This window comes from Delphinapterus leucas, chromosome 18 (assembly GCF_059928025.1).
Source record: "Delphinapterus leucas isolate spDelLeu-1000000601 "Yukka" chromosome 18, BTC_Dleu_Yukka2, whole genome shotgun sequence".
Taxonomy (NCBI): Eukaryota; Metazoa; Chordata; class Mammalia; order Artiodactyla; family Monodontidae; genus Delphinapterus; species Delphinapterus leucas.
The window spans coordinates 11,899,202-11,915,485 of record NC_143146.1 but is presented as its reverse complement, the minus strand read 5'-3'; the positions used below and the strand labels follow the sequence as shown (position 1 = coordinate 11,915,485).

Below are 16,284 nucleotides of genomic sequence, written 5' to 3'. Positions count from 1 at the left end.
AATAAAAGACTGAGGCCAGGTCCTTTTCAACAACCAAAAGAAGAGGTACTATAAATTTATTAATTTATATGTTATAAATTGATGTTTTATTGCTTTCCCACTGAGGATATCAAGCATGTATAATTTTAAAGGAATTCTGAAGAGTCTGTTTCAACCTATCACACAATTTTTGGTACTTGGCAACCAATAAGAACACCAACCTAAATGAAAGTCTTTATTCAGCAGATGTCTACCTAATTTAAAATTAATAGAAATTACGAATGGTAAAATTTCACATTCCCATAGAAAGTTCAAAGATGCCTAAAAATGAAAGTTTTCATTTCACTTCATTACACATGAATAGCAGATTCAAGTAGTCTAAGATACCACTGGCTTTTAGGAACAAATGTGTCAACCAACAACTGTTAAAGATTAGTTCCCTGCTATAAAAGCTTAAAAACTTAGGACATATGATGTTTTAGCATATCTAGAAACAGATAACAGATTTATATATGTATGGCCACCTTCCTAACCATCAGGTAAGAACTAAAGACTGAGAAACATTTTGATGATACTCTCTCTACTTCTTATACATCACTTAATTCAGCCAGGCCCAGTAGTAAAGAAGACAAAGATAAATGTTCCATCTTGGCTTTAAAAGAGAAAATCGGGATAGGGAAGACAGATTAGATTACAAGACCTGGGCTGCTCTAGAAGGAAAAACCAGGACCAATATGCAAAACTCCTCTAACAAGCAGGAGCAGGAATGCCAGTGAGTGATAAAGCACTGCCATGGAGACTGAACTAAATGACGTCAAAGGTCCCTTCAGGTCCTACAATTTGATGGGTTCTCCGCTTTACAGGCATTGGCTGTGAGTGTGATTTCAGCCAGGCAAAATGGGAGTGAGCGCATCTTTGGTCGCACAGGTAACCTAAAGGGATGGCACGGAAGGCCCAATATGCCTTATGTATAAGGTATATCTTACATATTACCTAGTACAATAATGTTACCAGTGAGGACACTGAGGTTCAAAGATGTTTAAAGAAGACATGACCAAAGACAACCCTCAGAATGAGAGAAAATATTTGCAAACGAAGAAACTGACAAAGGATTAATCTCCAAAATATACAAGCAGCTCATGCAGCTCAACATCACAAAAACAAACAACCTAATCCAAAAATGGGCAGAAGACCTAAATAGACATTTCTCCAAAGACATACAGATAGCCAAAAAATGCATGTAAAGATGCTCGACATCACTAATCATTAGAGAAATGCAAATCAAAACCTCAGTGAGGTATCATCTCACACCAGTCCGAATGGCCATCATCAAAAAATCTACAAACAATAAATGCTGGAGAGGGTGTGGACAAAAGGGAACCCTCTTGCACTGTTGGTGGGAATGTAAATTCATACAGCCACTATGGAGAACAGTATGTAGGTTCCTTAAAAAACTAAAAATAGGGCTTCCCTGGTGGCACAGTGGTTGAGAATCCGCCTGCCGATGCAGGGGACGCGTGTTCGTGCCCCGGTCCGGGAAGATCCCACATGCCGCGGAGCGGCTGGGCCCGTGAGCCATGGCCGCTGAGCCTGCACGTCCGGAGCCTGTGCTCCACAACGGGAGAGGCCACAACAGTGAGAGGCCCGCGTACCGCAAAAATAAATAAATTTTAAAAATAGAACTACCATACAACCCAGCAATCCCACTACTGGGCATATACCCTGAGAAAACCATAATTCAAAAAGAGTCATGTACCAAAATGTTCATTGCAGCACTATTTACAATAGCCAGGACATGGAAGCACCCTAAGTGTCCATCGACAGATGAATGGACAAAGAAGATCTGGCACATATATACAATGGAATATTACTCAGCCATAGAAAGGAATGAAATTTAGTTATTTGTAGTGAGGTGGATGGACCTAGAATCTGTCATACAGAGTGAAGTAAGTCAGAAAGAGAAAAACAAATACCGTATGCTAACACATATATATGGAATTTAAAAAAGCGGTACTGATGAACCTAGTGGCAGGGCAGGAATATAAAGATGCAGACGTAGAGAACAGACTTGAGGGCACGGGGCGGGGGCCGGGGGGGGAGCTGGGATGAAGTGAAAGAGTAGCATTGGAATATATACACTACCAAATGTAAAGTGGATGGCTAGAGGAAGCTGCTGCATAGCACAGGGAGATCAGCTCGGTGCTTTGTGACCACCTAGAGGGATGGGATAGGGAGGGTGGGAGGGAGATGCAAGAGGGAGGGCATAGGGGGATATATGTATACATGTAGCTGATTCACTTTGTTGTACAGCAGAAACTAACACAACATTGTAAAGCATTTATACTCCAATAAAGATGTGGAGGGAAAAAAAAAAGAAAACATGACCAAAGTCACAGAGTACTGAGTGTCTGAACTAGGACATCTAGTCCCTCATCCCCAGACTTCCAGATTCGGACTCCTACTCTACCACAATGCTTCCCTGTCAGGACCCCAAAGAACCTCATACATTCCTTACACATGGAAGTACTAAGCAAGTAAAAGAAAATTTTGTATTTACAGAGGAAAAAATAAAACCCACAGATCAAAATGCCTGGCCACCTTCAGGGGGTCTGCAATATGGCTCCAGTGAAGACCACATCTTTCTTCCAACTTCTAATCATGAAATATATTCAAACCATGTGCTCCATCTAGTGGATTAATGGAAGATCCTCAGGATGACGGAAATGCACATTTTTAGTACTGTTCAGTTCACACAGCCCTGAAGCATTCATTTGCTATCGCAAACCTCTACCTAAAATGGCAGTGCTAAAGAAAAGTTTATAAAAACCACAAGCTTCCAAGAGTCAAGGATGAATTCTTTCCAGCTAGTTAAAACTGTACTCCAAATTTGCTTCCTCCCCCTTCCCAGTTTTCCCCAACATAAGTAACGAGGTAGGTCACCTCACAGGTAATCAAAGTAAAAGTTCTCACGTGGCACACATCCAGTAGGTGTAACTCAGACCTGACTTTGAAGCTCACAGAGATCCTATAGCCTCTTGATGTTACTGCAGTTACTAATCGTCACCTTAAACTCAAGAGCAGACCTTCCTCTCAAAGAAAAGAACAAGATGTGACAGGAAAAGCCCAGCTCAGAAGTCAGCCAAGATTCCTGGTCCTGCCAAGTTTCTGAATGTTGCAACCTTAAGTCATTTAACTTCTGCCTTGGTTCCTCCTTTGTAAAACATGGTCAGTGATCTATCCCTCAGGGGGTACTGTGAGGATGAAGAGGGATGACCAGTGAGAAGCATCTCCAGGAGGACCCTAGCACGCAATGAACGGCAAAGACAGACAGGTGGATTTAAGTACGCTCACTTCTCCAATTTATGGGCCCTTTCTTTTCTTCACCCCCAAATTTCTATTTTAAAAAGGTAATATATCCAAATGGCAAGCAGAGTTGCTAGAAGATATGGAGATACAAAATAATAAGGAACTGTCCCTTATTCAGTGTGACCAAAACATCTGTGAAACAAGAAGGTGGGTCCTTGTAAACCATATTAATGTGTTTGAATTTCATCCAAAATTCAATGAGAAGCCACGACACTGTCCTTCCTTGACCCCAATCTGTCACACTCCCACAATGTTCCAAAACTTTGTCAACCCATTTCCTAAAGAATAAAATAGAATACTCTTAAGAAGATGTGTTTCTGCCTCAGCTTTACAATTTGAATGCCAACTTTCACGTACATGTTCACTCAAGACTTGTGTTTTAAGTCTGAAGAAACATCAAATTCAATGATGTCCATTATGAACCTTTTGTTGTGTCATAACTCTCAACCTATCAGTTTTGAGTGAGCATATTTCATAACAGCAGTAAACATGCTCAACTCCAATTAAACTATTAACTGTAACGTAATACAAAATATGAAGGAACTGTCAGAGACAGCTGATTGCCTCACTCACCCCAATATCTATCCTGCCCTTTGGATACGGTAAGAGAAGTATGAGTGAGCTTATGGCCACCCAGCCAGACTATACTTCTCAGCCTCTCTTGCAGTGAGGTATGGCTACACGACTAGGTTCTGGCTAATGGGATATAGGCAGAAGTGATGTGTGCAACTTTAAAGTCATGCACTTAAATGGGAAGGAGTATGTCATCCTCATACCACCTCCTCCTGCTAGCCCTAATACAGACCAGTTGGCAGAAGCTGGAGTACGCATCTAAAACTACAAGAAGAAAGATCATGTGGAAGACGGCAGAACAACAAGCTAACAGGAACCTGGACCCCAAAATGGTAGAGTCATCAAGCAAGCCTGGGCTGTTTACACTTGGACTACTATTGTAGGAAAGATTTTCCATCCTTTATAAGCCACTGTTTTTTGGTCTTTGTTAAAGGTAAATCCTAATGAATAACTGAAATAACTACAAACCTGAAAACAAACATTTCGTCCATTCAACAAATATTTACTGGGGACCCACTACGTGCCAAGCATGGTATAGACTCTAGAAATACAACTAAGAATAAGACTCAGTTCCTGCCCTCTAAGAGCTCACACAATGATGGGCTGAAAGACTCTGGACTGGGGTATTAAAAAATAAGATAATGTGAATGTACTTAATGCCATTGAACCTATCATTTAAACAATGTTTAAACAGTAAATTTTGTTACATGTACATTGCCACGATTAAAAAATATTGCCAAAAAAAGAAGAATCCAGAAGAAGCAAACTTTAACTCAGGGATTTAAGGTTTTCAAATCACGTAGCTGATAAAGGCCTTTTATCCAGATAAAAAGAACTCTCAAAACTCAATAATAAGAAGATAAACAATAAAAATAGACAAAAGGTTTAAACAAAATCGTCACCAAAAAAGATATCTAGAAGCAGTACATTAGAAGATGCACAACATCAACAGTAATCAGCAAAATTTATTTTAAAACCCAGCGAGCTACCTCCACACACTTACTAGAATGGCTAATAGTAAACACTGACTATAACAAGTGATGCCAAGGATGTGGAGCAAAGGAACTCTAAGACACGCCGATGAGCTGTTTGTGGGAATGTAAAATGGTACAACCACCCTGGAAAACAGTCTGACAGTTTCTTAAAAAGTAAACATTCACCAACCATATGACCAACCATTCTACAGTTATTTACCCAAGAGAAATTAAAACATGCATCCATACAAAAATTTATACACAAATATTCATGGCAACTTTATCTATAATAAACAAAAACTGAAAACAATCCAAATGTCCAAGTGTCTAGATTGACTGACTGATATATAGTATACCCTTATAATCAAATGTTACTCATCAATAAAAAGGAATGAACGGTATGAATGAATCTCAAGATAATTATGCTAAAAGAAGATAAACCAAAAAAGTTTTTAATGCATGATGGCATTTTTATAAAAAAATAATTTATAGTAACAGAAAGCAGATCTATGATTCCCTAGGATGAAGAAGGATTATAAAAGGACACAAAGAGACTTTTGGGGGTGATGGATATGTTCATTTTCTTGAATGTGGTGATTGTTTTACAGATGTACGCATGTCAAAGCTTATCAAATTCCACATTTTAAGTATCTGCATTTTAATGTTTGTCAATTATCCTCAATAAAACTACTTATGGGGAAAATGTCTCTATAGTAGCATTTTCACACAAAGACTCTCAAATGTACCCGTGTTTTAGCTTGAACTAATCTAATTCAGACTCTGCTCTAAGGTTATCAAAATACCCCAGTATTACTAATTACTAAGCTGAAAAGCTGACATTATGCCACTTTTAACTCAAAACAAAACTGATTTCTGAATAAAAGAGAAGAAGAATATGCATTTCATATTCTCCATCCTTTGAAAAGAGTTCAGTTTTCCTATGTGCCATTTTTGGCTTCTCCCATGGGAAAGTACATTTACACTGTCTGTGCACATGTATATTCTTCAAAGGGGGATTAAGAAAGGAAAGGATAAACAGTACCTAGAAATTATCAAGCACTAGCGGATGAATTAAAATTCTCCTAATTCCACTATGAGAATTTCTCAAAGCACAATGAAAAACTCATAAATATAATATCTATTGGTTGTCTTGGAAATTATGCACATTTGGTGCACAACAATTATTCCACATTATCCTCAGAACAACGGTAAAACACAGAAAGAGCAGTTTAACCTTTATTTCACTTAATTTATATCTACTTCCTTTACTAGAGAATTTCTAAATAAAAATCTGCACATGAATTATCAAACTTTTCAGGAAACATCTTTCATAGATTAATTTTTTAATGCATTATTTAAAAAACAACATCTGTTTGGGCAACAGATCCACTAAATAAAATACTTTACTTTTTGAAGTTAGAAAATGTATTGTTTTGTACACATAATAATTATGTTAGTAAACTCTCCAGTACATAAGGCAGGATCTTAAAAGTCTTAACACTCAGCTCACAAAATAAGCTCTGTAATTTATGGGTGTTAAAATGGCTCTACAATCTAAATGACATTACTGTCAACCATGACTCATAGGAAGAAAAAAATGGTTTTCATTTCTTAACACTTGGGAGTTGTTTCATGTTTAACTACTAAAATTAAAAAACAAAAACAAAAACACTCTCAAATTAAACTGTTACAAAGAAACCTTGGTAACAAAGAAACCTTGGTAGAAAGTCATACACGTACTACTTTAATTGAATATTGATAATAAAAGTAATAAAGTATAGTGGCTACTCTCTGCAAAATGGTGCCATCAGGTTATCAGTCCTTGAACACGCACTGTGCTTGGTGGAGGAAATGTAGTGCAGAAGTAATCCGACCCCATGAGGGCCTCTGTCTGCTAGAGAAGTTCTCTACACCAGAGGGGAAGACCAGCGCATTCTTGGTAGCAGACTCCAAGTGTTCCCTCCTTCGTATTTGCTCAGTCATCAGCACAGCCACAGCTTAAAAGAGGCTGAGTACCATTGTACTTTGATTACAAATTCCTGTCTGGACTGCCTAACGGGAGTTATACTTTCCTGATAGTACTGAGAGGACGCTTGAAATCCGGAAGGGCTCTGGAGTCAGAGAGCCCTGGTTTGAGGAGTTCCAGCTCCATTTCTTACTGGCACATAACCCTGAACAAGTTACTTAACCTCTCTAAGGCTCAGTTTTCCCATCTGTTAAAGGGTGACAATAACAGTACCTACTTCTAGCATAGTGAGTACTCCATAAACAATATCACTTCATAATTCTTTTCCTATCACAATCAGCAAGAGGGACATCTACAAGTATTGGTGAGAACTGAGTAGAAATTGAAAAAAACTGACACTGACTTTCTGAGAAACCAAAGATATAGTCAGAAATATAAAAATTTCAGGAAAATGTGTACACAGTGATTGTTTAAGTAAAGTGTTCTACTTCAAAATTCAATCCAAGTGTTGTACCAGATATCTAGTGGCTGCATAAATCATTCATGGATCCCCAGAATTCAAGTATGCATTCACCAAACATTTAGAGAGAGCTCCTACTTTGCTTCAGACCCCAGGGAGGACACACAGAGGGAAGACCTGCTTACGTCCTAAAGGAGCCAATGACAGCACGGGGGTGGGGAGACTGGGGTGGGCGGGGGATGGGAGGGTGGAGGATGGACACACTCTTAATACAATAGACTGACCCATCTCTTCCAGCCTCACTGCTCTACCCGGGAACCCCCCAAGCATCACTGCATAAGTCAGCAGTGTAACAAAAGATGGCTTTATTCCTCTGAAGCAAACTAAAATGGAATCTGGTTTGATGACCTACACAAACGTTCAGAGTTGGTTTTCCTCTTCCTAGGCATTCCACTCACACCTAAGGTGGGCCCTGCAGAACCCTTTGTCCAGAAGTGTCCAAGAGCCATCAGACAACTGTGTTGGGCTATCGGGTACAGGCCGTGTATCAGTCAGCTCAGGCTGCCACAACAAAGTCCCGCAGACTGGGTGGCTTACAGAAGTGTATTTTCTCACAGTTCTAGAGGCTACAAGTCTAAGATCAAGGTATCAGCAGAGCTGGTTTCTTCTGAAGCCTCTCTCCTCAGCATGTAGATGGCCATCTTCTCCCTGTGTCTTCACATAGTTTTCCCTCTGTGTGTGTCTGTGTCCCGATCTCTTCTTACAAAGACACCAGTCATATTAGATTAGGGCCCATTCCTACCTCATTTTAACTTAATTACTTCTTTAAAGACCTTATCTCCAAATACAGTCACATTCTGAGGTACTAAGGGTTAGGATTTCAAAATATGAATGGGGTGGGGGCAGAGGGACACACCTCAGCCCGTAACTGAGAGGACTCAGCATCTGTGGTCAGAGCATCTTGAAACAGAGTACAGGGAGGCAGGAAGATGTTCAAACAGGATAACACGCAAAAATAATCCACTTTCTCTTACTCTCCTAGAGAGAATTATGTATTGGTAAGCAGATGTATTTTCCCCCTGGTTTCTTTATACTCCTTTGTATATCTTAAGTGTCCTACAATAAGCTAAGAGTGAACTACCTTGATGTGTAAAAGCATCATTCCCTAGAGTTGGACACCTACTGCAGGCCATGGGGTGCCTCTGGTACACTTTCTAGTCATCAGGATACAGATGGAGAGTAAAGTGGGGTGAATGGTATCCCCTCAAAAGATGTCCATGTCCTAACCCCCAAAATCTGTAAAAACGGGTCTCTGTAGATGTAATGATCTTGAGATGAGATCATCCTGGATTACCCATGTGGATCCTAAATCCAATGACAAGTGTCCTAATAAGAGACAGAAGAGGAGAAGACACAGACCCAGAGGAGAGGCTGTGTGAAAACAGAGGCAGGGATTGGAGTGATGCAGCCACAAGCCAAGGAATTGCCAGAGACCACCAGAAGCTGGAGAAGGCAAGGAAGGAGTCTCCCTTAGAGCCTTCAAAAGAAGCACAGCCCTGCCAGATTTCCAACTCCAGCCTCCAGAACCGAGGGAGTAAACCTCTGTTGTTTTAAGCCACCAGGTCTGTGATAATTTGTTAAGGGAGCTATAGGAAACAAATACAGAGACCAACATGATTAATACAGGAAACTCTGTGGTTGTAAGAATTTTCTAGTGGGCTTTTATTGGCAGCCTGTGGTCAGGCACCTTTATTTCTACTGTAGCCAATAATTTGAACAAACTGCCAAGGGAGGTATTATCTCTGTTCTACAGCTAGTCACTGATGCACCGAAACTGAACTTGAGGATCAAGCAGCAAGAGATGGTGCAGCGGCATTTTACACCCCAGACTCCACGAAATGTGGCCTTTTACCTACACCTCCACGCTTTCCAGCCAAAAGGTGTGTAAGTTTACTGCACCGTCCAGCCTCCTCCTCCTGCAAAGTATCCACTTAGTCCTGCCGGGCGACAGAGTGATGCTTCCCAGACTTGAAGATCCCCTGTCAAACGAGGAAGGAACCTGGAAATATTTTTAAACTTGAGTGAAATGTGTTAACACCGAGTTCCTACTCCCCATGAGTTTACGTTTTTAGACATTTTGCTTTCAACTGTGGAATGGAAAGATGTGTCACTTTTGTATAAATGCGGCAAAGATGTGCTCTGTGCCTTGAGCCCCAGGTCATTTATTTCTCCACTGCAGGCTGAGAAAGGTTGGCTCAAGAGCCCACTGGCACCAAACTCAAATTTTTACACATCTGACTATTTTGAAAACAGCACAAACAAGCAGATTTTTAGCCATTTAGCCTGCTTTACATACCCTGTGGAACGTCACCAGACACTGATGAGATAGGGTCTTACAGTTACAAGGCCCAGGCTGCAAGAGCCCTCAGAGCGCTCTGCTGCTGAGCAAGGTCGCTTAGACATGTGAGCCCTCTCCAGTCCCCCCTCAGCCCACTCCGGGGAGTCCCCTGCCCTCCTCCCCTTCTGAATGGTGGTCCCTTGGCTGTAAGCCTCTGACTGGTCTCATGTAACTTCGCCCAAGTGCTGTCCAATCAAGCTTGTGTGTTACTACTGCCTCTCGTGGTTGTACCTTTTTCCTTGATCAGCCCCAAACCCTTCAAACCCCCTACAGTCACCGCAACAGGACTCAGAGGCAAAAGAAAGAAACTGGGAAGAAATCATCCCATCTTTTCCTTGCCTTGGAAATTGAACTTCCCTTAGAACTAACTGGCCCTGAGGCAGCTGCAGGCGCCTGGGTTTTCATCCTTCTGCCCCAGAAATCCTGGACAGGCTCTCCCCTCCCCGAGTACAGAACAGTCATCTGTCCCATTTCTCTACGGTCTCCTGTCCTGGGATGTCAGCCCCTCTAGCTTTCAATCACTTAGGACGTCGACCTCCGGAGGAAGAGGGGGAGGCTGCCAGACAGGTACACAAACAGGACCCAAGAACAAAGATGAGGCAGACAAAAGTGCAGCTGCCAAGGACCATCTCTAATCCTTATCCACCAAGGGAGAAGACACCCCACGGGGAACTGGGGAAGGGGGTTCAAGCAGGCAGTGGTAATAGTGGAGGAGAACTGACTCCTTTACCCAAATCATCCATATCCCCTGCCCCCTACTCAGCTCAGCCCCTCTTTGAAGCCCTCCGAGACCTCCTCTACATGTGCCGTATAGTAGTCGGAACAGCAGTGACGTGACCACCCCTCCGCATGGGAGGGGTGAGCACCCTGGACACTGCTTGGCACCAGAGGCCTCTAGTGAATGTTTGCTGAATGAATGACAGTGAGCACTTACTTATCATTTACACTTAATTGCTGTGTAACCCAACTGTGATTCTTATTTATATGACACATTAACTCTGCTATAAAGTTATCTGCGAACAATGGCTCAGGAAGGCTCAGTCATGGTTTGCTGATCATAAAGCATGTTCAACTGCAACACTGCTGAACTTCACAAGTGGAAAGGCGGGGCCAAGCCTGTTTGTTCACTGCCCCATGCTGATTATGCAAAATGATCTTAAACTCCAACGCTGAGGGAAACGACTGGCCAGCCCTCCTGCAATTGTCTCTGTAGGAATCACTGGCTCAAGTAACGAGAACCCTGCAGGCAAGTGCGCAGCAGGCGTTGGGTATAATTTGTGCGTCCCCACAGCAGCTAGCAGGTATACAGCAGAACGTCAATAAACGCTTAGTGTGAGGTTTCCTGTAACAGCAGATGCTTCCTACAGCTGAGATGGTTCAACCTCTGGAGACATCAAATGTTCTCTCACCTGGCTGAGGGCCCCAGCCAGACCCATACCACCCAGGACCACTGTACGGTGGCAACTGGAAAGGAACAAGAGACCATTCTTTGTGAAAACCAGCATGATTGCCTACTTCTTTATTTTAGAGTAATTACTCACTGATGCTTTATAAAAGTGCAAATTTTGACACATACACCAAAAAAAAAGAATTTGTAAATGCAAAAACTTAGAACAAAGAGCAACTGAGATAACTTACAAGACACTTAACTTTGGGCTCCCTTAGAAATTGTTTCCATATTGACAACAGGTTGAAGACAAGGGCAATCATTTCCCCCAAACTACAATGCAGTTTTTAAAACCATAAGTAGAAGTTACACTAAAAGAACTCGCCTGATTATAAGCTCAACTGCTGACATCACACACACACACACACACACACACACACACACACACTTCTCCCTCAGTTTTTCAGCAGCAGGATGGGATTTTACCACACGGAGGGAAAAAAGGGAGGAAACTCCCACCTCATCCAACCAATAAAAACATCACCCACAAGCCATTTAGTAGCACCCAGATGGACAGATCTTCTGCAAGACTTGCCTCACTATGTTAATCAGAGTTTTTTTAAGTGGTATCAAAGTGACTGCCACTAACAAAATAACCAGGAGATCTTAAAGCAGAGAGAAAAGGAGGGAACTCCTTTTCAACACGGCCACCCCAGACTCGCAGAACCAAGCTGAGTGACCGCTCGGAACTCACCCTTCCTCCCAGGGAAGGTGGGAGGTGGGACGCTCGGCAGCAGATTTTGCTGGAAGGATGCCCATCTGCTCTGAGTAGGAGGAACCTGACCTCGGTGCCACACACATCACATAACTAAAGGCTAGGCCTCACCACTCACCCTCTCAGAGATTAAGAAAGGAAGTAATTTGTTGGTTTTGAGGTTTTCAAAAGGAAGGATTTTACAACCAGTGGACTAACCCCCTTAGCTCTACTCTGCAAAACAACAATTAAACGGTTGCCCAACTTTTAGGCCCTGTCTTGGCGGTAAACACCCAGTAGAACCTGCCCGGTCAACAGGAAAGGTGCGGGCCATGGGGGTGGGGGGGCGGGCGGGGTTCTAAAGAGCCACTCTGACTCACTGCAGTGTCAAATACCTTGAAGGCATTTCATCCACACCCTCGAAACCTGTTTTATTCAGAGCATAAACTCAGATACAGATATCTCTCTCTGCCTGAATCCACCATTTACTTTTTCATTTTCATTACATCCAATTCTTGACCCGTAGTTCTCCTAAAGATATCCCCAGAAATAACTTATGCTTAACTTCACGTGTGCATTGATGCTACAAAGTGTAGCTCTGGATGTCTCTTAGAGGCTCCTCTTCAGGTTATGCTTCAAGTGAAAATCCACCTTGAAATTTCCTCTCCCATAAGGGTGAGTATGAAGAGAGAGCAAAAGTTGGGTGAAACAAGTTTAATCTCTTATATCCCTAGCAATTAATTAATAGACAAAATGTTTATTTAAAACAATATGTCAAAGAGCCACCGAAATCTATGCCATTTTTTGATGGCTGTGTCGGAGACGCACATATAGGAGCCAAATAAATAAAGTAAGCCAAGCCTTTTAGTATACTTTTTTCAATGATAAAATTTCCCAAGATGATAAGCTAATTAAAACACATTCCAGGGGGCTTCCCTGGTGGCGCAGTGGTTGAGGATCTGCCTGCCAATGCAGGGGACACGGGTTCGAGCCCTGGTCTGGGAAGATCCCACATGCCGCGGAGCAACTGGACCCGTGAGCCACAACTACTGAGCCTGCGCGTCTGGAGCCTGTGCTCCGCAACAAAAGAGGCCGCGATAGTGAGAGGCCCGCGCACCGCAATGAAGAGTGGCGCCCGCTCACCGCAACTAGAGAAAGCCGTCACACAGAAACGAAGACTCAACACAGCCATCCATAAATAAATAAATTAAATAAATAAATAATTTTTTAAAAAACCACATTCCAGTTGACCCTGGAAGTAAAGTATGGCCTATTTGCCAAAAAAAAAAAAAAGAAGTTATACAGTCTTGATTTCCTCAGAATACACGGCCTTTCCTATGGAACCACCTTAAGGAAAACAACTGAACAGATTCTAGCAGAGAGCCACCAGACTGAGAAATGCCCCTACCATGCAAGCACACAGGCCTGTTACTGTCAGGGCCCTAGAATCAGACAACAAAAATTAGGGGATTATTTTTCAACTTTTAAACATTTTCAGGTCTAAGAATATCTTCTTTACTACATTGTTTTTCACTCCTCGGGTGTTGTCTGAAAGTAATCAAACAAAAAATTAAATTCCACAGTTAAACTTGTTCTCAAATCAGTGCGGTTCTAAGAAGCACCAGTCTTAAGCAGCAGCCTTTCCTGCAAAGTGTCCCTGGACACAAACTCAACATTTCGCTCACCCCTCGCTGTCTTGCTTTCCTGTCCAGGACTCATCAACAGCAAAGCTCCTACTGGTCGAGTAATCGGCTCTGCCACCAATTTTCAACCTGGCAAGGCCCCCAGGTCATGGGCAGCACCAGGGACTACAATGGCAGCACAAGCGTTGACCCAACACTGGTGCCCAGAGACAAGAGCTCACTGACACTGTATCCCATTGCACTCGAGGTTCTGGAAGATGTTCACGTGGATCTAAAAAGTGATTCACTGCTGTCTGCTTCTTGGTTTACTGTTTTGTTTGTTTTTTCATGGTCCAAAGCTCTGGCAAGATTTTTTTTTACCAAACTGTGAGTTTTGGAGGAAGAGGCAAACCTGGATACAACCTATGGGTGACCAGGACTCTGGGCTTCCCCAAATTCACTTCTCACTCTCACTGCTTAACTTCACCACTCTGCTACTGTCTGGTCCCTACTCTGGAAAGGAAGACAAGCTGGAATTTTTAACAACGTGTGTTTTGTGTTTGTCAAGGTAACATATGCACATAACCAAAAGAGCTGACAATGAAAAGCAAGTGTAGCCTGGCTCACCCCACTCCACTCCCAGCCTTGCTCCTCAGAGGCAAATCCTTTCAGTGATTTTGGTGCTTTTCCTGGTAGCTTCCTCTGTAGCTCTAATGTATAGATTTTCTAAATTCATCCTTTCTAAGCATTTTCAATCAACTTTCTGCTATGAGAGAGGAGGACAGCACACAAACAACACTCTTATGCTCACACTGTCACTATTTCTAGGTCTCTTTAGTTACCTGTGTAACTGTAAGTAATACACTTTATAATATTATTCCATCACTGACAGTTTCTCGTGACTTCCCACTTTGTAAGGTAAAGATGTCGAGTACCAAAAAGTGAAATTCCAATCACTTAAATTTCGCTTTGCTACTAATACCAGCTGATAAATGATGTGCCTGACAATAGAATGAAAAGGAATAGTAAAAAATACGTTTTGCCATTGTATGGACTTCAATAAATTACTCTGTTTCCTGGTTCCAACTGGCAGAGTAATCAATGGCTATTCTTACACAAGTCTCCATTACTTAAGAATTTTGGAGGCAAGGTCCAACTGTGAAGCAAAAATTCATAAACAGTAACACTGAGTTCATGTGAATATGTTTACAACACCTCCAAACTCACACACCCTCCCCACCCCCTCACCTTCCAACCTCAGAGTATCTGGCTAAGCAGAGGTAGCAGGTGATGGGACAGTTTCTCATCAGATCTCGGCCAGCCCAGAGCTTCAGGAAGCTTGCCATAGCCATGGGGAAGGGACACACCACAAAAAGACAAATCTGATTTGAGGCTGCCAGTTAAAGGCTACTGATGTAACAAGTAATTTTTGAAGGTATGACATATACTATAGCCAGTTAGTGATCTCTAACACAAAAAAACTGAATTTCATTAGGAAATTATCGATCTTTCAAGATAATGCCGTAGACACTCTTTTAGGCCAACATCTTCATCATACTTAAAAATATAAGCAACAAATATAGCAAACATATTTAAAATAACCTATGAAGTTTTCAAAGTTTACCAAGGATATTTAGGTTTCAGAATGTAAAGTGACACCTGATTGCATTTTGTTTGGATCCTGCCTAAAATTTCAAACAGTAGACAGCAAGTAAAAACAAATGAAAAATTGAAACACACATGTAATGTATAGTTTTTGTGTTTTTGTTTTTATTGAAGTATAGCTGACTTACAATGTCGTGCTAGGTTCTGGTGTACAGCAAGGTGATTCAGTTATACATATATTCTTTTCCATTGTGGTTTATTACAGGATATTGAACGTAGTTCCCTGAGCTATACAATAGGACCTTGTTGCTTATCTATTTTGTATATAGTCGTCTGCATATACTAATCCTAAAGTCCTAATTTATCCCTCCTTCACCCTGGAATGTGTAGTTTATATTATGTCACGAAGCAGAAGATAAAACTTCAGTGATGTTTTAATTATAGTCCAGGACCTATAATTCTTCCCATATTTCAGGCCTGTAGGAGAACTATAAACAAGATGGCTTTGGGGTGATACGCCAGTAGAAACAGCTAAGAGAGCAGAAATGTGAATCAGCCACAGCGTGATCTTGAATGACTCACTTATTCTCCCGTCCATTCAATAAACATTTCACAAGCACCCACTATGTTCCAGACACCATCGGCATGTTGCGTAAGCTCTCTTCATCTATACCCTGCAGCAGCTGCAGCCTGACCCACTCCTAGGTGCCGCTGCCTCTAAAACTGGATTCTACTTCAGATACATGGCCTCCCCAAATGTTGGTTCCCGTTTGACCCAAAGGTGCCTGACTCTCCAGGTCAAAGATCAAACCTTTTCAGAGACAGCTGCCCAATGTATGAAGCCCAGCACGATAAGCTCATTTCACGAAGCGGACGTAAGAAGGGTGGGGAGCAGGTGGGAGACCTCTTTCTGCAGCACCACCCTCCCACCCTCCCAGCCGGCCCCCTCCTCAGCTCTGCCGGCACCCCTCCTTCCAGCAAGAGAGGCTGTGCCAGCCACTGCCCGCCGTGTCCTTAGAGTCAGTCCCTCCACTGTCCCCTGGCGCCAACAGGGAAAGGAGGCGCTTGGAAGGCGGGGAAGCCTCACCGGGTTTTCTGCTCTTTAGCCAGCTTGGCGTACCCTTCACTGGCCAGGAGCTGGCAGTTAAAACCATGACCTTCCAGGCCACCTATCGCCCCTGACTCCTCGGGTCCAAAGCT

At 42.3% G+C, this 16,284-nt stretch overlaps 1 protein-coding gene across 24 annotated transcripts in view; it reads right to left on the bottom strand.

Annotated features, from left to right (window-relative positions):
- Nucleotides 1-16,284, bottom strand: part of DOCK9 (dedicator of cytokinesis 9) — a 280,624-nt gene that overhangs the window by 230,258 nt on the left and 34,082 nt on the right. The window contains exon 1 of one of the 24 annotated variants that reach the window (XR_016388603.1): nt 11,858-16,000. The exons of 22 other annotated variants lie outside the window; for them this stretch is intronic. The gene's annotated coding sequence lies outside the window, so the exon portion shown is untranslated. Of the gene's footprint in view, nt 1-11,857; nt 16,001-16,284 lie in introns of those variants that run through there. One more of the 24 variants, XR_016388604.1, reaches the window with a different exon arrangement.